Genomic DNA, 21,856 nt, shown 5'->3' on the forward strand with positions numbered 1-21,856 from the left:
ATTCCCTGCACTGGGTCTGGCAAAAAGCCACAGAACTCATTGTATTAGGTCTCCCCTCAGGTACTTGAAGATGTGGTCTTCAGATCTCTTCAATATTCCAGGGAAAGGGACCCTACTTGTTTCCAAGATACTGACTTCTCATGTTAATAGTCATGCTCCTATAGACATTGTATTGCATCCTGGAACTTTTCAAATCTGTAGTTCCACCTAAAATTTTATCTGGTGAATTGTTACTTACTGCCTAGGTGCCTACCAGTACAGCAGTGTGTGTTCATCTTACTTAGACTTCAGAGCCGCCGACTGGCTGTAATGGATGAGCATGCACCCAAACGCCCCTTCCACCACTCTGCTTGCCACATATGAGAGTGCTCTCCTCTATAGGGTCCTGAATCTTGTTTCTTACTGGCTACTAATATGTAATGGCTTTTGCTCAGTGCTGTTGTGACAATCACCTTGTTGGCCTTGTGTGTCTAGGAAGAATTATAGTCACTACCCTAAAGAACTCAGAGTCTAAATTTGCAGAAGGCCTGTGTTTGAACATAAAATGAATTTTGAACCATTGAGAAGACTTTCTGCTTCTCTTGAGCCAGTGGTTGGACAGTGTAATCCCAGGCGTGCCTGTAATCCTTGGCCTATGGGAGGCCAAGGCGAGAGGATCACTTAAGGCCAGGAGTTTGAGACCAGCCTGGGCAACACGGCAAAACCCCATCTCTACCAAAAATACAAAAAAAAAAAAAAAAATTAGCTGGGCATGGTGGTGCACAGCTGTAGTCCCAGCTATTCAGGAGGCTGAGGTGGAAGGATGGTTTGAGCCCAAAAGGCAGACATTGCAGTGAGCTTAGATTTTGTCACTGCACTCTAGCCAGGCCAACAAAGTCAGACCCTGTCTCATAAAAATGGGTGGGCATAGTGGCTTATGCCTGTAATCCTAGCACTTTGAGAGACTAAGGCAAGAGGATTGCTTAAGGCCAGTAGTTAGAGACCTGCGTGGCTAACATAGTGAGACTCCGTCTGTCTGTCTGTTTGTTTGTTTGTTTTGGAGACAGAATCTTGCCTTGTCACCCAGGCTGGAGTGCAGTGATGGGATCTCGGCTCACTGCAATCTTTGACTCGTAAGTTCAAGTGATTCTCCTGCCTCAGCCTCCCGAGGGGCTGGAACTACAGGTGTATACCACCACTCCCAGCTAATTTTTGTATTTTTAGTAAAGATGGTGTATCACCATGTTGGCCAGGCTGGTCTTGAACTCCTGACCTCAGGGGACCTTTCTGCCTTGGCTTTCCAAAGTGTTGGGATTACAGGCATGAGCCACCATGCTCCCATCTGTATTTAAAAAATACACACACACATATATAATAAAACAAACAAAAAAACTAAAGAAAACAACAGGTTTGTGGGTAATTTTAGATTTATTTTGTAGATTTTCACTGGGTAAGAATAGAATGTTAGAAATGTATGTTTACTGTAAAGCTTACCTCAAAGGATCTCATATTATTTGTTTGTTTGAGACAGGGTCTTGCTATGTTGCCCAGGCTGGTCTTAAATTCCTGGGCTCAAGAGATCCTTCCAACTCAGTCTCCTGAGTAGCTGGGATTACAGGCATACACCACAGCAGCCAGCTTTGGATCTCATATTACTTGGGGAGCTGGATAGTGATGATTCTGCTTCTCCCTCTTTTCCCCTAGTAAATGGAAATAAATGACAGTATGGTTATTCTATTCTATTCTATTCTATTCTATTCTATTCTATTCTATTCTATTCTATTCTATTCTATTCATTTGAGACAGGGTCTTGCTCTGTTGCCCAGATTGGAGTGCAGTGGCGTGAACATAGCTCACTGCAGCCTCAATCTCATGGGTGCAAGTGATCCTCCTATCTCAGCCTCTAGACTAGCTGGAACTATAGGCATGTGCCACCATGTCTGGCTAATTTAATTTAAAATTTTTTTTATAGAGACAGGGTCTCGCTATATTTCCCAGGCTGGTCTCAAACTCCTGGGCTCAAGCCTTAGCTTCCCAAAGTGCTGGGATTATAGGAGTGAGCCACTGTGTCTGGCTCTATTTTAAATAAATAAATAAATGAAATGAAAATACAATTGGAACTTTATTTGCTCTTTGATGACCTTTCGTAACACCTCAGTTTCTCATGGCATGCCTCTTGCTTGGTTTACATCATAGAATTTCTGGCATAATAGGCCAGGCATGGTGGCTCACACCTGTAATCCTAGCACTTTGGGAGGCTGAGGTGGGTGGATCACCTGAGGTCAGGAGTTCGAGACCAGCCTGGCCAATATGGTGAAACCCCAACTCTACTAAAATACAAAAATTAGCCAGGCATGGTGGTGGGCACCTGTAAGCCCAGCTACTTGGGAAGCTGAGGCAGGAGAATTGCTTGAACCCGGGCCCGGAGGTTGCAGTGAGCCGAGATTGCACCACTTTACTCCAGCCTAGGCAAAATGGTGAAACTCCATCTCAAAAAATAATAATAATTTCTGGCATAATCTCAGAAGATTTGGCTGGCTGTAATGGCTCACTCCTGTAATCCCAGCACTTTGGGAGGCCAAGGCAGGCAAATCACTTGAGGTCAGGAGTTCTAGTCCAGCCTGGCCAACATGGTGAAATGATGTCTCAAAAAGAGGGAGACTCTGTATCAAAAAAAAAAAAAAAAAAAAGAAAAAGAAAAAGAAAAGAAAAGAAAATCTCAGAAGATTCTTAGAAATTTCTTACCACTGTTAAAATAAAATAAAATAAAAAACTTCAGTAGAATTAAATGTAAAGGAGCTTAACTGAGCAATGAACAATTTGTGAACAGGGCAACCCCTAGAATCACAGCAGATTCATAGCAAATCCAGCTCAGCTACGTGGTGGAAGATTTATGGACAGCAAAATGAAAGTGATATACAGAAAACAGAAGTGAAGTACAGAAACAACTGGATTGGTTACAGCTTGGCACTTGCCTTATTTGAACACGGTTTGAACATTTGCCTAAGTCTGATTGGCCAAAACTCAGTGACTGGCACAGGTGTGGGCTAGGGTCGGTTTACACCTCCACTTTTTACGGTTCATGACGTACAGAAAAACCTTTAGGCCAAACTTAAATATGTGAGAAGGCAGCTTTAGGCTAAACTTGATTTAAACCCACCTTGTCTCAGTTCTCCTGGTTTCCAAATTATCTTCAGGCTTCATTTTCTTCCCTAGCTCAGAAGCATAGTGATTATCCATCACTATTTCCGGCATTAACGCCTTCAAATCTCTTATTCTTCTGTTTCACTTGTGCTATAATCATCCAGACGACAACAGACCTAGCTAAAAAGCATATAACGTTAGGTTTCACATCTGACAAATATAGATTCTGCTATTTGATCTGCAGTGGACTTTTGCTCACTATTATCCAGCCTCCTTTCTTTGGCAAAACCATCTTAATGTGCACAATGCTGTATTCCAGTCCTGGAGGCAGCTCCTCAACTAAGAATATGACTCTGGCTAAGGCAGACAGTGTCTCCGCACCATCTCCTCTCTCTGGAATTGGACTCTGGGGTGGAGTGATCCAAAGGTATTAAGCAATACACAGGCAGCTATGTCCTAAATAATCAATCTATTCATTTCTACTACTAAGGCCTTTGAAATGCTTTGGTTTTGTTTTTTACATACTGATTCATTAACCTCCCCTTTTGTTTTGTCCCTCTTGTTTCCACATATTTTTCCAAGGAAATCTCTTTTATCTTGTGATAAAAGTGATTTTCTGTTGTTTGCAACCACAAAACCCTAACTAGTGGTGGCAGCTTGTATTAGTGACTTAAATCCTGCATAATCAGGAAAATTATATTTACACATTTAGATATCATGAGGATCAAACGTGAAAACAAACTCAAGGGGTCTAGTATGCAATAGCCACAATAAATCCATGCCCTTTAAACTCAGGTGAACCTCCAACACAGCTCCGCAGTCTTTTTATTTGGTCTGGGCCATCTGCTTCACCAAATCCCCTCAGAGGGTTTTACAAACATTTACAATTTTCTTCAGGCTGCCCATTCTATCTCTACCTCAATCTCAACAGCCTGTCTGGAATGTTACAGGAGAATGTCAAGGAGATAGAGAGACCATGTTTGCAGAATCTCAGAAGACTTTTTTGATCTTGTGATTCATGCCAGGGTCATGATGTCTTAAAACTCGGTTTACAAGAATACACTTTTGAAAAAACACATTAGGACATTGATTAGAATCGCCTTACCAATACCTGCATCCTATAATAAGTGTTTTGCAATACTCAGGGAGTGGCTCAGTGGAGTGAGTGAGGTTGTAATCTGAGCTGCTACTGAAATCCTTCTTTATAATTTGATAGTGTTGGACTTGTTGGACTTGAAGGTCACATCTGGTTACACAGTAACTTACCATCTTACTGTGGGTTCTGGTATGCCAAAGAAGGCAGTACTCTCCAGCCTTTGTTTAAACAACTCTAGGATCAGAATGTTCCTGCTTTGTCCTGGTACCAGAGACACTGTTTGAAATTGTTTGTGTCTTCTTTTCAGTCGATCATTCAAACATTCAAACATCGAGATTACTTGCACTACAAAAAATGTATGTATGTCTTAATTATGAAAGCATTCTCAACATACCAAACTACAAATATATCAGCTATACATTTCTGCAATCTCAATATATATAAAATAGCACTACGAGATGAAGGAACGTTGATCAACTTGAAAAGATAGTTTTGGGGTATATAGAACCAAAGCCTCTAACCTTTCTCACTGATTTCTGGATAAGGAGGCCTCCTTTATGTATTTTTTTCTTTTTACCCTCTTTCTTTCCCTTCCTTCCTCCCTGCCTTTATAAAGCTACCTAAACAATCTAGAACTAGCATTAAGTTTGTTGGACATGGCATTTTTCTCAGTACAAATATTTCAATTTTTCTTTCTGCTTAAAAATTAATTTTATATTTATTTTAAAATTAATTAATTTATTTATCTGAGATGGAGCCTCGCTCTGTTGCCCAGGCTGGAGTGCAGTGGTGCAATCTCGGCTCACTGCAACCTCCACCTCCTGGGTTCAAGCTATTCTCCTGCCTCAGCCTCCCAAGTAATTGGGATTACAGGTGCGAGCCACCATGTCTGGCGAATATTTTGTATTTTTAGTAGAGATGGGGGGTGGTCTCACCATGTTGGCCAAGATGGTCTTGAACTCCTGACCTCAAGTGATCTGCCTGCCTCAGCTTCCCAAAGTGCTGGGGTGCTGGGATTACAGGCGTGAGCCACCACGCCTGAGCCCTGAAATTTTTTTTTTTTGAGACAAATTCTTGCTTTTGTCCCCTAGGCTGGAGTGCAATGGCACGATCTTGGCTCACTGCAATCTCTGCTTCCTGGGTTCAAGCGATTTTCCTGTCTCAGCCTCCCGAATAGCTGGGATTACAAGTATCTGCCACCACGCCTGGCTAATTTTTGTATTTTCAGTAGAGATGGGATTTCACCATGTTGGCCAGACTGGTCTCAAACTCCTGACATCAGGTGATCCGCCTGCCTCGGCCTCCCAAAGTGCTCGGATTACAGGTGTGACCCACCACGTATCTTAACATTTAGAAACTCACGTTTCTAGCAGAGTGTGGTGGCACACACCTGTAGTCCCAGCACTTTGGCTGGCTTAAGCTGGTGGATCGCTTGAGCCCAGGAGCTTTATACCAACCTGGGCAATGCAGTGAGACCTCACTCTACAGTTGAAAGAAAAAAAGAAGGGCAGGGTAGGGCAGGGGAGGGGATGCGAGGGGAAGGCAGGGGAAGGGAGGGGAAGGCAGGGGAGGGGAGGGGAAGGCAGGGCAGGGAGCTCGTGTTTCCTTGGATGAAATGTGTTTCTTCTTGTGGTCCCTGACCAGTTTTAAGCTTTAGAACTGTGGCACTGTGTCTGGAATTGGTGGGTTCTTGGTGTCGCTGACTTCAAGAATGAAGCTGCGGACCCTTGTGGTGAGTGTTATAGTTCTTAAAGATGATGTCTCCGGAGTTTGTTCCTTCTGATGTTCAGATGTGTCCAGAGTTTCTTCCTTCTGGTGGGTTCGTGGTCTCGCTGGCTTCAGGAGTGAAGCTGCAGACCTTTGTGGTGAGTGTTACAGCTCTCAAAGGTGGCACATCTGGAGTTGTTTGTCCCTCTAGTGGGTTTGTGGTCTTAGTGGCTTCAGGAGTGAAGCTGCAGACCTTCACAGTGAGTGTTACAGCTGATAAAGGTGGTACAGACCCAACGAGTGAGCAGCAGCAAGATTTATTGCAAAGAGCAAAAGAACAAAGCTTCCACAGCATGGAAGAGGACCTGAGGCAGCCTGCTTTTATTCTCTTATATGACCCCGCCCACATCCTGCTGATTGGTCCATTTTACAGAGAGCTGATTGGTCGATTTTACAGAGAGCTGTTTGGTCCATTTTGACAGGGTGCTGATTGGTATGTTTACAAACCTTGAGCTAGACACACAGTGCTGATTGGTGCATTTACAATCCTTTAGCTAGATACAGAGTGCTGATTGGTGTATTTATAATCCTCCAGCTAGACATAAAAGTTCTCCAATTCCCCACCCAACTCAGAAACCCAGCTGGCTTTGCCTAGTGGATCCTGTGCTGGGGCTGTGGGTGGAGCTGCCCTCCAGTCCCACACCAGGGCACCCGCATTCCTCAGCCCTTGGGTGGTGGATGGGACTGGCCGCTGAGGAGCAGGGGGCGGTGCCCGTCGGGGAGGCTCCTGCTGTGCAGGAGGCCACCAGGTGGGGGGGCCTTGGGCATGGTGGGCTGCATGTCTTGGGCCCTGCCCCGCAGGGAGGCGGCTGAGGCCCTGAGAGAGTTCCAGGGCAGCGTGGGCAGGCTGGCAGTTCTGGGGGACCTGGTGCACCCTCCACAGCTGCTGGCCCGGGTACTAAGCCCTTCACTACCTGGGGCCACTCGGAGTGTGGGGCCCGCTGAGCCCGCACTCACCTGGAGCTCACGCTGGCCCACGAGCGCCAGGCACAGCCCCGGTTCTTGCCGGCACCTCCCCCTCCACACCTCCCTGCAAGCAGAGGGAGCTGGCTCCGGCCTCGGCCAGCCCAGAGAGGGGATCCCACAGCGCAGGGGCAGGCTTAAGGGCTCCTCAAGTGCAGCAGGAGTGGACGCGGAGGCCAAGGAGGCGCTGAAAGCCAGCGAGGATTGCTAGCATGTTGTCACCTCTCAGCACTACTAACTGGCTTCTAGGCAGCCTCTCCTGCTAGATGGGTTTGAAGTACAGAAATGATTTCATCAGCCTGAGAATGGAGGCGCTAGAGATTCAAGCATGTGGAGAAGTTCTGGGTGCTCAATCTCAATGCCAATCATTTCACTGGTGAAAATAAGGTTCATAGCTTGAATAAGAGGAAACATCCATCCACTTGACATCAGGCTTCGTTCCTGATTAAGGGTACATATTGATACTGGAGTGCTGGAAAGGGAAGAGTGTGGTCCCTTTAAATAATACAAAAGGGAGGAAGGGAAGTGCTGGATAGAGAAAGGCATCGTCTCTGCCTAGGGCTCCACCCCACAGACCTAGATGAGGACAGGCATTTCCTGCCCAAATCTTGCATTTCCTGCCCAAATGTTGCATTTCCCAAGACCACCCTGGCCTGCCAAACCCCCATCCTGGGCCTGTAAAAACCAGAGACCTTAGCAGGCAGACACAGTGGCTGGACATTGTGAGAAACACATTGGTGGAAGAAGACGCAAGTGGCTGGTCGTTGAGAGGAGCACACCAGGAGAAGAGCACACCAGCAGGCACCAGCACACCGGCAGGCCACCAACTGGTGGGACACCACCGGCAGGCAGGATGAGGTGGACGTTGGCCAGGACAGTCGGAGGAGAGCTGGGGCTGCCGAGTGGTCCAACTCCGGGGGAAGACTATCTCCCTTCTGGCTCCTCCATGGGCTGAGAGCTACTTCCACTCAGTAAAACTTTGCACTCATTCTCCAAGCCCACGTGTGATCAGATTCTTCCAGTACACCAAGGCAAGAACCCAGGATACAGAAAGCCTTCTGTCCTTGCAACAAGGTAGAGGGTCTAATTGAGCTGGTTAATACAAGATGACAAACTAAGAGCATCCTGTAACACATGCCCATGGGGGCTTCAGGAGCCGTAAACATTCACCCCTAGACACTGCCATGGGGTCGGACCCCCACAGCCTACCTGTCCGTATGCTCCCTTAGAGGTTTGAGCAGTGAGGCACTGAAAAAGTGAGCCACACCTCCATTGCATGCTCTGCGAGGGGGACAGGGAACCTTTCCCATTTCAATATCAACTTGCAAGTGAAAACAGTTTCTGATATTGTATGTGTATGAGCAGGCTGCTGCTGCATGTAGCTTGTGATTGGGCCTTATGATGTTATTCCATAATTATAATATTTAGTGCGTAATTATTGCATTATATGCAAATGTTGTATTGCATTATGAACTCTTGCTCACAGCACAGTTACATCATAGATATGTGGGGACAAGAGCTGCAGGAGGTAGAGTGTCTGTACTAGAGACGCCCTGGGGGACATAGCTCTTAGAACTTGGTTTCATAACATTAGTTTCAGAGAAATTTAGGTCTGAAATCTAGAGCATTCCAGGGAGGAGTTGGTCTTGAACAATTTGTGTAGGAGTGGATTTGGTAAGGTTCTGAGTCTTGGGATAGGCACCATGAAGTACCTGAAGAAGGTGATGGCAGACAGAAGTGGATTATGAGACTGGGCGCAGCTCTTCCTTTTATATTTTCTGCTTAAACTGGTAATTAGGGTGAGCCTTCTGCTTTTAGGATGAGCTAAAACTACAAATAATGGTTTGGTGGACATATCAGTGGCTTCCTCTGAAAAAAAGGGAAGCTTTTGCCATTTCCACATTCCATCTTGCCTTTGCCCTAGGGATTGTACCAAACAGACACAACTCATTTCGGAGTTAAATACTTTTTAAAGTATTTGTTCGTTTATTTATTTGTAGAGATGGGGTCACCCTCTGTTGTCCAGGCTGGTCTGGAACTCCTGGCCCAAAGTGATCCTCCCACCTCAGCCTCCAAAAGTGTTAGGATTATACAGATGAGCCACCACATCCGGCCTGGAATACTGTTATTAAAAAATGTTTCTATTCCTAATCAAAAGCTCCCAGAAGTAATCCCCTCAAATAGAGCCAACACAGCTATCAGTTGGGAAACCTGTGGGACTTTCAGACTCTTGAGCAAGGAGTTGGATATAATAATGGAACTGAAAAAAGAGAACAAATCTAGGAATTTGGATTTGGAAGTCATCAGCATACAGAGATGGCAGCTAAGGGCAATGACAGAAAAAGTTAGAAAGAGAGAGTGTTTAGAATAAGAAAAAAGAGATGAGGACTAAATTGTGAAAAATACTGACATTTATAGAGAACTAAAGGAAGAAGGTCGGCAGTGGATAAAAGCCAGGGAAGAATGGTGTCACACTAGTCAAGGCAAAAGAGAGTCAAGGAAAACAAGAAGGTATAGAGTGAAACCTCAGAATATAGTTTCAGAGTATCCAGAACCAAGATAGGGAAATAATTAGTAAAGAGGAATTAGTCAAATTGTAAGAGCAAGAGGGTAATGGATGCAGCAAAGTTCCTGAAGAGATGGGAGAAGATCATAAAGAATACAAGGGAAGTTTGGTAGTCAGCCTCCAAGATGGCTTCCAATGATCCTTCCTCCTGGTAGTCATGCCCTTTTGTCAGCCCCTCCCACAATTGTCCGAGTGACTAATTGAATATGGCAGAGATAGCATTATGTCATTTCTGAGATTAGGTTATAAAATATACTGTGGCTTCTGTCTTGGTGACTTTCTCTCACTCGCTTTCTCTCTCTTCCCTGATCATTTGCTCTGGGGGAAGCCAGCTGCCATCTGCGGAGAAGCACATATGGTGAGGAACTAGGGGGTTCTTGCCAACAACCATGTGAGGGAGCTTGGAAGGGAATCCTCCAGTTCAGTTAAGTCTTCAGACAATGGTAGCCCTAGCTGACATCTGGCTGTAATTCTCATGAGACATTCTGAGCCAGAACCACTCCACCATGTTGCTCCCAGATTCCTCAAATCCGAAATGGTGTGAGATAATGGACGTTTGTTGTTTTAAGCTGTGAAGTCTGGGTAATTTATTATATAAAAATAGATAACACAGGAGGGATTGGTTTTGAACAGGAGGATAGACTGCTTCCTCTGAGAAGTTACCATGTATGGTCATTTTTGTAAAATCTTGTTCTTCAAGTTTACCCTTTATTGCTTAGGCTTGGTATCTTAAAATATTTCAAATTCTAAGTTACGACTAGACTTAAGCCATTTTTATTGCTCATCAAAAAATATTTTAGACTGGATGTAGTGGCTCACGCCTAAAATCCCAGCACTTAGGGAGGCTGAGGTGGAAGGATTGCTTGAGGCCAGGAGTTCAAGACCAGCCTGGGCAACATAGCGAAACTCCCTCTCTCCAAATATATATATATATTTAAATATATATCTTTAAATAAATATATGTTGATATGAATGTATACATTTATATATAAATACATATATAAAATTAGCATTTCCTACTTTTTGTAACAGCCTACTCAAAGTTGGCTATAATACCTATTTTCTTAGGTGATATCCATTTAATCATTCATTTGATAAATATTTATTGTATGTGACATTAGTATTAACTGTATAGAAAGCAATGTTGCTTTTAAAGTGATTAGTAGGATGATAAATGAGCTATTTGCTAGTGTATCCAAGTTATCTAATAATAAGGGTTTACTGAACAAAGAAGTATGGGTAATAGCATAAAAGTATAAACAAATACCCAAACAGTATACATGAGAAGTTAATCATCTTGGCAGAAGAAAATGATACATACAAAAAACCCAAGAATGTGTGAAGAACAGTGTGAGAATGTATCCAGCCAAAATTATATTCAAAGTGAAAATCATGTTTGCATGATGAACTGTATAGCATGAGTTAAAACAAATGAATACCCCTGATCACAAAACAATGAGAAATTCCTGCAGCAAGTGGGCATAACTGCCAAATGGGATAATATAAAAGAAGTATGAAGGGAAAACTAATTTTGAGGCTGTAACCATGTGGAACTGAAGCTAATTCTTCAAGTTCTGCTTCAGGTTATCAGGAATTGTGCTCCCGTAATTTAACCACTTATGATAAGTATAAGATTTTCACACAGAAAAATTATTCTGCTGGTGGAATGTGAACGATTACGTCAAACTTGTAAAATTTTCTATCATTTTCATTATTTATCTCAGACTTTGACTCTTGTATTCTTTTCAGGAAGGACTTGTGTGCAATGGTGCAAAGTTTGAAATACCAAATGTGCCTTAAAGAAATTAGAGTTGTTAGGCTGGGGGCAGTGGCTCACGCCTGTAATTCCAGCACTTTGGGAGGCTGAGGCGGGTGGATCATGAGGTCAGGAGATCAAGACCTTCCTGGCGAACATGGTGAAACCCCGTCTCTACTAAAAAAAAATACAAAAAATTAGCCAGGCGTGGTGGCGGGTGCCTGTAGTCCCAGGTACTCGGGAGGCTGAGGCAGGAGAATGGCGTGAACCTCAGAGGCCGAGCTTGCAGTGAGCCCAGATCGCGCCACTGCACTCCAGACAGGGAGAGAGAGCAAGACTCTGTCTCGAAAAAATAATAATAATAATAAAAAAATAAAAAATAATTTAGAGTTGTTAGTCACCTTCTGTTCTCCTTTGTTGTATTTTGGGTTTTACTGGGTGCTGGAGCCGCTGTACCACAGTGATAGCCTGGGGCTTGGCCAGGTCATGGAGCCTGGGCAGAGGTGGTGAGTTGATGAACAGATCCAGCTGTCAGCATAGCAAGGAGGTCCAATCCTGTGGGCCGGGGACAGTCCTCACGGTTTGCAATTCATCATCTGTAAGAAAAATTGTACTACTTGAAAGACCTTGACTTAAATTCTTGCTTTACCATTTAATAACTCTGTGATACTGAGCAAGAGACTTTACCTCTGTGAACCTCGATGTCTTCTCCACAAAATACCGTAGAGGACTACGTGCTCGCAAACGAGGCGTTCCCAATAAGTCCTGCTCTTGCAAACGAAGCAGGGCATTCCCAATAAGTCCTGCTCCTACAAACGAAGCAGGGCTTTGGGGGCTTGTTTATGTGTAAACATCTTGAAAATCCAGAAAGTCAGGGAAAGGCCAGCAAAACAACAATGTGTCTTGTGACTTGGCAACATTCCACAAATGACTGCATAAAATAAAGCAGAGCCAGCCATTCGAGGCGGCCGCCATGTTTGTCTTATCTTGTGTTGTCTTGTGTGTTCATTCCTTTGTTTAGGAAACATGCGGACCCCAACATCTGGTGCAGCGAGCAGGGTCCGTGGCTCCACGAGAGCAAGGAACTGGAGAGGGAACACCCTGGGCAGGTAAATAAAGAAAGGGGGACCCACGGGAAAATTATGGGGAATTCCACCTCTCTGGCCTCTGAATATTTGCGGTTACTCCAGGGACTGTTGATGTCTATAGGAGTAGAAGTTAGTTAAGGAACATAGGACTTTGAAGCGATTGTTTGCCCATGTTGAACAACATTGTTATTGGTTTCAATATCAAACCAAAGTGCAGTTAAATCGAAAGGAATGGTTACAAGTGGTTAAAGTCCTGCGTCGAGCTCATCAGGGAGGGCAAACGATGCCTCTGACTTTGTGTAGTTCCATTACTCAGGCATTAGAGTTACTTGAAATGGACTCAGAGCGTGGTAATACGGCCACAGGAGGTGAGGCATCTGAACCTTTAGAGAGGAATGATCCTAGAGAGGAACATATTTAAGCCCCAGTTGTTGAGGACAAGGAATTGGAAAAAGAGCTAATGCCTCCTTCATCTGAAGGAAATTCTGATTTGCAGCGCATTTTAGAGATGTTACAACAGTTGTTAAAATTGCAAGGTACCGCTGCTCCTGTTTCTCCTATCTCTCCACCATGAGCCTTCCCTGTTACCTTCCCTTCTGCTCCTTTGGAAAAGGATTTCCCTTTGCCTCTACCTACAACCTCTTTGCCTATGTCAGGTCAGGTTTTCTCTGTGCCTCTTCCTCCTGTAGGAGAAAATAAGGAATTGAAGGAGAAGGATGATTTCGAGGAATTAGATTTATTCCCAATAACACGGGCTGCTTTCAGCCCCAAAGCTCAGTTCCCAAACGGTGGCCAGAATGTGACTTTTACAGCCCAACAATTTAAATTTTTGAAAGAAGTGAAAGCTGCAATTTCTAATTATGGACCTCAGTCACCATTTGTTCTTGGTCTTCTCGATTCCTTCTCTTTAGAACATATGATGATTCCTATTGACTGGGAAACGTTGGGACAGGCTGTCCTTGATCGTTTGCAATGGCTTCAATTAAAAAGTTGGTGGTGGGAGGAAGCAAGAGTACAAGCTAGAAAAAATGCTACCCGAAATCCCCCAGAACCTACTGAAGAGCAGCTTAATGGGTTCAGGACAATAGGCCACTCTTAATGCTCAGGCAGGCCTAGATGATATTGCTCTCACTCAGATTAAAGCCTTGTATATAAAAGCGTGGACTAAGGTTGAAATAGCGGGTAAAACTTCTTTATCTTTTGTAAAGATCCTACAAGGAGCCACTGAGCCGTATCCAGATTTTGTAGCCCATCTTCAAGATGCTGTATTAAAGACTGTAGGTTCAGGCCCTGCTGCTAAAATTCTTTTGGATACTCTGGCTTTTGAGAGTGCTAATCTCGAGTGCCAAAAATTGCTGCGTCCTCTAAAAGCTAGTGGAGCTGATTTAGCTGAATACATTCGGGCTTGTGCAGGTGTTGGAGGAGCTATTTACAATGCTCAATTGTTTGCTGGGGCACTTTCTAAGGCTTTAAAAGGCAATTCTAAATAAGGTATATGCTATCAATGTGGGAAACCTGGTCATTTTAAAAAGGAATGCCGGAAAAAATTAGGCTCTTCTGCTCTAAAAGAAAAAAGGTTACCATCTGATATGTGTAAACGATGTGGCAAGGGTCAACATTGGACCAATGAATGCCGTTCAAAAACTGATAAAAGTGGGAATGTATTGTCACCCCTCTCAGGAAATGGGAGCCAGGGCCCACAGGCTTGGGGCCCCAACAACTACAATGCAGGCCTACCCCAGTACCCAGTGAGCAGTGGCTTACAACATCAAGGAATGACCTCGAGTCCTCCTTAAAGACATCTTACCCTACCCCAGTTTCTCAGCTTTATGCTGCCACTAAGCAGAGTGCCGCTGCTGACCTAGCTATTGTCCAACCTTATACTTTATCTCCTAATGGAGGAATATATAAGTTGGCTACCGGAGTGTGTGGTCCTTTGCCAAAGGGACATGTAGGACTTTTACTAGGTTGAAGCAGCAGCGCTATGCGGGGGTTAATGGTAGTCCCAGGAATTATTGATCCTGATTTTACTGATGAAATCCTTATTATGCTACAAGTTTCACAATTTATGCTCCTAGAGGCAGGGGAACGTATTGCACAATTGCTTTTATTGCCTTTTTTTTCCCCTTTCTTATCTAGAGATGTGTCTCGTCAAGGAGGTTTCGGTAGTACTGGGAAAACTGTTTTCTGGGAAACTTTAGTTTCTGATCAAAAACCTTTATGTTCATTGCAAATTAATGGGATGCTTTTTGAGGGATTAGTCGACACAGGAGCAGATGTATCTGTTATATGCTTGGCTCAATGGCCTGATCATTGGAAAAAGAAACAAGTATCAGTTACTCTATCCGGCCTAGGTACTGCTTCTATAGTCTACCAAAGTGTCGAGCCCCTGAGCTGTGTAGGACCTGAAGGACAACAAGGAAAAGTGTTCTTTTATGTTGTTCCCATTAATATTAACCTTTGGGTCCGTGATCTTTTACAACAATTTGGTGCCTTTTTAAGCATTCCTCATATTTCTTCAGCTGCCAAAAATATGATGTCCAAAATGGGCTACAGTCCTTTAAACTCTTAGCCACCGTCCACAAGCCTCAAACTTTACAATTGAAGTGGAAAACTACAACTCCTGTTTGGGTGGAACAGTGGCCATTATCTAAAGAAAAACTTAAGGCTTTAAAGAATTTAGTTAAGGAACAATTGGCCGAGGGGCATATTGAACCAAGTACTTCTGCATGGAATTCCCCTGTGTTTGTCTTGTCAAAAAAAAAAAAAAAAAAAAAAAGGGAAAATGGCACTTATTAACTGATCTTAGAGCTGTAAATACTTGTATTCAGCCTATGGGGACTTTATCCCCTGTAGCAGAAGAAGAATTGTCAATTATAGAAAATAGAATTAGTGAAGCTCACCTTGATTATATTGCACCCAATCTTCCACTTTTGTTGTGTCTTTTTCATACTCCCCATTTGCCAATGGCCGTTTTACACCAAGATAATAATATTCTGGAGTGGCTGTTTTTGGCTAATAAAGCCATTAAGAAAATTCACCCATATATTGATAAATTGGCTGAATTAATTATTAAAGGATGACATCGAGCTTGTCAGTTGCTTGCTGCTGACCCTATAAAAATTATTACCCCATTATCTAATCAATACATTGAATCTCTGTTGGAAATTCATAAGGGTTGACAAGTGGCTTGCGCTGAGTATACTGGTTCTTTTTCTCAGCATTATCCTAGTAATAAATTATTTGCTTTTCTGCAACAATATTCTTTACTACCATATAATCCTATCTCTTACACTCCAGTTAAAGGTCCCACCTTTTTTACTGATGCTTCAAGCAATGGAAAGGCTGGATACTGGACTTCAGACAATTCAAAAATTTCTCACTATCCATTTGAATCAGTACAACCAAGGGGAACTTTTTGCCATTCTTATGGTTCTACAAGATTGGTCTCAAACCCCTTGTAATATAGTTAGTGATTCCCAATATGACCATTATTTCCTCAAACTCCTTTACAAAAATTATTTTCTTTATTATTTGTAACTCTTACTTCCCGCACTGCCCCCCTTTTTATCACTCATATTCGTTCTCATTCAGCTTTGCCAGGACCTTTATCTTTTGGCAATAGTCAGATTGATTCTTTACTTATTGACAGTGTCCAGTGGGCTCAGGATGAGCACCAACTACATCATACTAATAGTTTAGGATTACAATGGTGATTTTCTATAACACGCCGTCAAGTCTGAGCTATTGTCAGAGCCTGCCCATCTTGTGCTCCTATTATTGCACCTTTTTTAAGTCCAGGTATTAATCCTTGAGGCACTCAACAAAATCACATTTGGCAAATGGATGTAACTATGTTCCTTCCTTTGGTCGTTTAAAATATGTTCATCATACTATTGATACATGGTCACGTTTCCAGTGGGCTATGCCATTACCCTCTGAAAAGGCTGACTCTGTTATTACTCATTTACTTACTTGTTTTGCAGTTATGGGAGTCCCTGCTGAATTAAAAACTGATAATGCCCCTGCTTATTGCTCTCGCAAATTGGCTGCTTTCCCTCTTTATACCATATTCATCATTCCACTGGTATTCCATTTAACAGTCAAGGTCAAGCAATTATTGAAAGAGCCAATACTACCTTAAAATTACAACTTTTAAAACAAAAAGGGAGAGATGGGCGAGATTCCCCAAAACATCAAATTCTGAAAGCCCTTTTTACTTTAAATTTTCTCAACCATTGGCGCCAATTACAGCAGTCTGCAGCGGTGAAACATTTTCAACAGCCTTTAGAAAAGCTGCAAAACAGTAATCTGTGGGTGTATTATCCTTCATTACAAGGGAAATATTTAAAAGAAAAGTTTTACAACGGGGCCGAGGCTATGCTCTTGTCCGTACAGGTGCCGAAGACGAGTGGTTTCCATCTCGACGGTTGAAACAGTGCCATGGCGAAGAGGAGCTGATCCGAAGAGTTCCTGAAGGAATTCCAGGAGCTAAATATGAGCGCTCAGAGAACATTCACCTTTGGAACTCGACGTGCGGAGGCCCCGACATGGGGACAACTGAAAAGGTTAAGAAGCTGAAGGGGTTGTTCAACAAGCTGGGCAGCCCAAAACCCCACTGACTTTATTCCTGGCTATGCTGACTGTAGTAAATTGTCAGGTAACAGCTGGAGAATTTACATACTGGGCTTATATTCCTTTTCCACCCTTATATCAAGGTGTGGCCTGGGGAGACAGAGAAGTCCCAGTATTTACTAATGATACTGCTTGGATGCCATTGCCTTTTTATTTATTTATTTATTTTTTTTTTTTTGAGACGAAGTCTTGCTCTGTCGCTCAGGCTGGAGCGCAGTGGCCAGATCTCAGCTCACTGCCAGCTCTGCCTCCCGGGTTCCCGCCATTCTCCTGCCTCAGCCTCCCGAGTAGCTGGGACTACAGGCGCCCGCCACCTCGCCCGGCTAGTTTTTTGTATTTTTTAGTAGAGACGGGGTTTCACCGTGTTCGCCAGGATGGTCTCGATCTCCTGACCTCGTGATCCGCCCGTCTCGGCCTCCCAAAGTGCTGGGATTACAGGCTTGAGCCACCGCGCCCGGCCGCCATTGCCTTTTTAAAACCAGGATCCTGAATTAAACACTGGCACAGTAAATAGTTCATATCAATTTCGGGTTGAAGGGTTACCTATATGTCTTGGGGGTAGTCCACATTGTCTGCATCTTTCTCATGAGGCTTGGGCTGTTCGCTATAACCATAGTCATATCTCTGCCTTTCCTATGATTATTGTGGCTCAAAGTTTTAAGTATAATCATACTGCAGTACTTAATGATACTCTGCCAAGTACATTATCTTTATGCCCCATCCCTGATGTGTCCGGAGGTGTTTCCCAACTAGAGTGGACTAGATGTAGAGGTAGTGGGCCACGATTGTTGTTAGAAGTAAAAGGGAAGAGTTGTAAATACCTTGTTACAGATTGGAGTGTACATGGAGATTTTCAGACTAAATTCAGCCATGTCAACCTGCATTGGCATAAAGGTAATCATAGCATTTCTGCAGATGACAATGAAACTATTATTTGGCATGATGGTGGTCTATCACCCCCTATGCCACATTTGGCTAATACCTCACAAATACAAGGTCATATTTGGAAGTTGCTAGCTGCTGGTAAACCAATGTTCACTTTCACGGGAAACATGTCCTTAAATCTTACTAATATTGCTAACCCTTTCCATATATCTTTGCATCGAAATAGTTCTAGATATGTTATTGCATGTGTAAGAAAGCCTTACTTGTTGTTGACAGGAATTTTTAAATGGGATAATAATACAGGAGTAGTTAACTGTATGGACAATTGTACATTCTTAAGTTGTATAAATACTACTTGGTGGAATAATAATTGGAATGAGTCTCATTCCGATTTATATATACTAAGAGCCAGAAAAGAAACCTGGCTACCTGTAAACTTAACACACACTTGGAGTGAATCTGCTGGGGTTACTCAAATTTACAAGGTTATGCAAGATCTTGTCTACTGCAGTCGGAGGATGGTTGGAATCCTCGTGACTGCGGTGATAGGACTTGTAGCAATTGCTTCCACTGCCGCTGTTGCTGGATTAGCTCTACACCAGAGTATACAAAATGCAGAATTTGTGCAACAATGGCATGAACAATCACATTTGTTGTGGCAGCAGCAACGAGACAGATGCTCATTTGACTGAATGAGTGGATAATCTGGAGCAAGTGGTTTCTTGGTTGGGAGATCAGCTAACAGTGTTGAATACCCGAGCTTTGTTGAAATGTGATTGGAACACTACCCAATTTTGTATTACTCCTGTTCCTTTTAACAGCACTGTACATAACTGGACTGAGATAAAGAGACTTTTAATTGGTCATAATAATCTTTCCCTAGAAATACAAGAATTAACACAGAACATTTCTGAAACATTTTGCAATCAGTTACCATTGCTGACTGGTGCAGATTTGATGACTGGTATTGCACAAAGTTTGACATCTTTGAACCCTATAAGCCCTGTAAAAACTTTGCTGACCTCTCTTTCTAGTAATGTATTGATTGTTGTTCTTGCCTTTGTCATTTTCACAGTCTGCTGGAGATGGTGCCAAAGGGCAAACACCGAATCCCAGTGAGCCCAATATGTAATGATGGTTTTAAAAGAAATTGAAACTTGTAAATAAGGAAAGGGGAAATGTAGAGGACTATGTGCTTGCAAACGAGGTGTTCCTGATAAGTCCTGCTCTTGCAAACGAAGCAGGGCATTCCCAATAAGTCCTGCTCTTGCAAACGAAGCAGTGCGTTGGGGGCTTGTTTATGTGTAAACATCTTGAAAATCCAGAAAGTCAGGGAAAGGTCAGCAAAACAACAATGTGTCTTGTGACTTGGCAACATTCCACAAACGACTGTATAAAATAAAGCAGAGCGCACCATTCGAGGTGGCCGCCATGTTTGTCTTGTCTTGTGTTGTCTTGTGTGTTCATTCCTTTGTTTAGGAAATACGTGGACCCCAACAAAATACAGCTGAAAAAAATCAGCTGTAATTATATCCTGTTTTTCTTCTTAAAGGTCAAATGAGCCTGGCATCAAATATTTGTGAAGTCTTTTTTTTTTTTTAAAGATGCAGTTTGGCTATTGTTGCCCAGGCTGGAGTGCAATGGCACGATTTTGGCTTACTGCAACCTCCACCTCCCGGGTTCAAGCAATTCTGCCTCAGCCTCCTGAGTATCTGGGATTACAGGCATGCGTCATCATGCCCAACTAATTTTGTATTTTTAGTAGAGATGGGGTTTCACCATGTTGGTCAGCCTGGTGACCTGACCTCAGGTGATCCACTTGCCTCAGCCTCCCAAAGCGCTGGGATTACAGGCATGAGCCACTGTGCCAGGCCTATGTGAAGCCATTTTTTAAAACTTAACACTCCTATAAGCAGAATTTTTTTTTTTTTTTTTTGAGACAGAATCTCACTCTGCCACCCAGACTGGAGTGCAGTGGTACAATCTTGGGTCGCTGCAACCTCTGCCTCCTGGGTTCAAGTGATTCTCATGTCTCAGCCTCCGGAGTAGCTGGTATTACAGGCATGTGCCACCATGCCCGGCTAATTTTTATATTTTAGTAGCGATGGGGTTTCACCATGTTGGCCACGCTGGTCTCAAACTCCTGACCTCAGATGATCCACCCACATCGGCCTCCCAAAGTGCTGGGATTACAGTTGTGAGCCACCTCACCCGACCTTAAACAGAATAATACTGTTATCATTCCTTTATGCTTGAATCTTTATGTTCTTGACAAAAGCTCATATAGGCTTTAAGCTATGAATACAACTTGGGAAAGGCTAATAGCTAATTCTAAAAAAAGAGTCCTGGCACAGGGGCTCACACCTGTAATCCCAGAACTTTGGGAGGCCGAGGAGGGTAGATCACGAGGTCAGAAGTTCAAGACCAGCCTGGCCAAGATGGTGAAACCCATCTCTACTAAAAATACAAAAATTAGCTGGGCATGGTGGCAGGCACCTGTAATCCCAGCTACTTGGGAGGCTGAGGCAGAGAATTGCTTGAACCCAGGAGGTAGAGGTTGCAGTGAGCTGAGATCCCGCCACTGCACTCCATCCTGGGTGACAGAGTGAGACTCCATCTCAAGAAAAAAAAAAAAAGGAAAACCATCTTTTCTAAAAATCATTAAAACAATTGAAGTTAGTTTTTGAATAAGAAAATAATGGCTATAACAACTCTATATCACTAGGCAACATTAAATCTTTATCTCCTCAAGATTACAAAGACTTTCTATTTAGTATACCAGAAAAGGACCAATTTTTCCAAAACCAAAAAGCCAAGCCTGTTAGCACTTACTATCACAAATGGTTGCCACAAAAACAAAATAATGAAGGTTGAATTTATGGCTTAAAAGGGAAGCCTCTAGGATCTTTAAAAATATTTTTTCTATTTTTAAATATAACATATTCATTGTAGTAATTTTGGAAACATAGTACAAGTATAAAGAAAATTTTTGTAACTTATAATCACATTGCTGAGAGATAACATTTTGTTAATGTTTTTGCATAGTTTTTTTTTCCAATTTTTATCTTCATCTTGTCAGCTTTTTTCCCACATATTTTTTATTATGAGCAGTACCATAGCATTACATAAGCTTTTTTCTTTTTTTTAAGATGGCTTCTCACTTTGTTGCCCAGGCTGAAGTGAAGTGGCTCAATCTCTGCTCACTATAGCCTCTGCCTCCTGGGTTCAAGCAATTCTCCTGCCTCAGCCTCCCCAGTAGCTAGGATTACAGGCGCCCGCTACAAAGCCTGGGTAATTTTTGTATTTTTAGTAGAGATGAGGTTTCGCCATGTTGGCCAGGCTGGTCTCGAACTCCTGACCTCGAGTGATCTGCCTGCCTTGGCCTCTCAAAGTGCGTGAGCCACCATGCCCAGCCAGCATTACATAAGCTTTCAAAACATGATTTTTACTATCATATTCTAACAGGTTTTTTTTTTTTTTTTCTTTTTTGAGATGGAGTCTCGCTCTGTCGACCAGGCTGGAGTGCAGTGGCGTGATTTTGGCTCACTGTAAGCTCCGCCTCCCAGGTTCACGCCATTCTCCTGCCTCAGCCCCCTGAGTAGCTGGGACTACAGGTGCCCAACACCACGCCCGGCTAATTTTTTGTGTTTTTAGTAGAGACAGGGTTTCACCGTGTTAGCCAGGATGGGCTCGATTTCCTGACCTCGTGATCCGCCCATCTCGGCCTCCCAAAGTGCTGGGATTACAGGCGTGAGCCACCGTGCCCAGCCAAAAGATTATTTTTTTAATCTGAAATTATTTCCAAGGTAAATATTTTTCTTCCAGGTATTTTCCTAAGGACCCAAGTTCAAAACCTTGCATTACTCTGGTCTCCCTTTCTTTTTATTTTGTCTTATGAGAAATCAAGTCTGAATTGATTCGGTTCAGAATTAAACCTGAATCTGATCACTAAATTCTATTAATTCTTTTCTTTCTAT

At 43.1% G+C, this 21,856-nt stretch overlaps 1 long non-coding RNA gene across 1 annotated transcript; it reads right to left on the reverse strand.

Annotated features, from left to right (window-relative positions):
* Nucleotides 1-1,537: 1,537 nt before the first annotated feature.
* LOC114671049 (uncharacterized) lies at nucleotides 1,538-13,042 on the reverse strand. The gene is made up of 5 exons (XR_003720946.2): nucleotides 11,959-13,042; nucleotides 11,673-11,867; nucleotides 4,390-4,564; nucleotides 3,140-3,303; nucleotides 1,538-1,679 (listed from the first exon to the last, which is right to left on the reverse strand). It is a non-coding gene; the product is annotated as an uncharacterized LOC114671049 (long non-coding RNA).
* Nucleotides 13,043-21,856: the final 8,814 nt, after the last annotated feature.

The sequence above is a fragment of the Macaca mulatta genome, chromosome 11 (genome assembly GCF_049350105.2).
Source record: "Macaca mulatta isolate MMU2019108-1 chromosome 11, T2T-MMU8v2.0, whole genome shotgun sequence".
Classification (NCBI taxonomy): Eukaryota; Metazoa; Chordata; class Mammalia; order Primates; family Cercopithecidae; genus Macaca; species Macaca mulatta.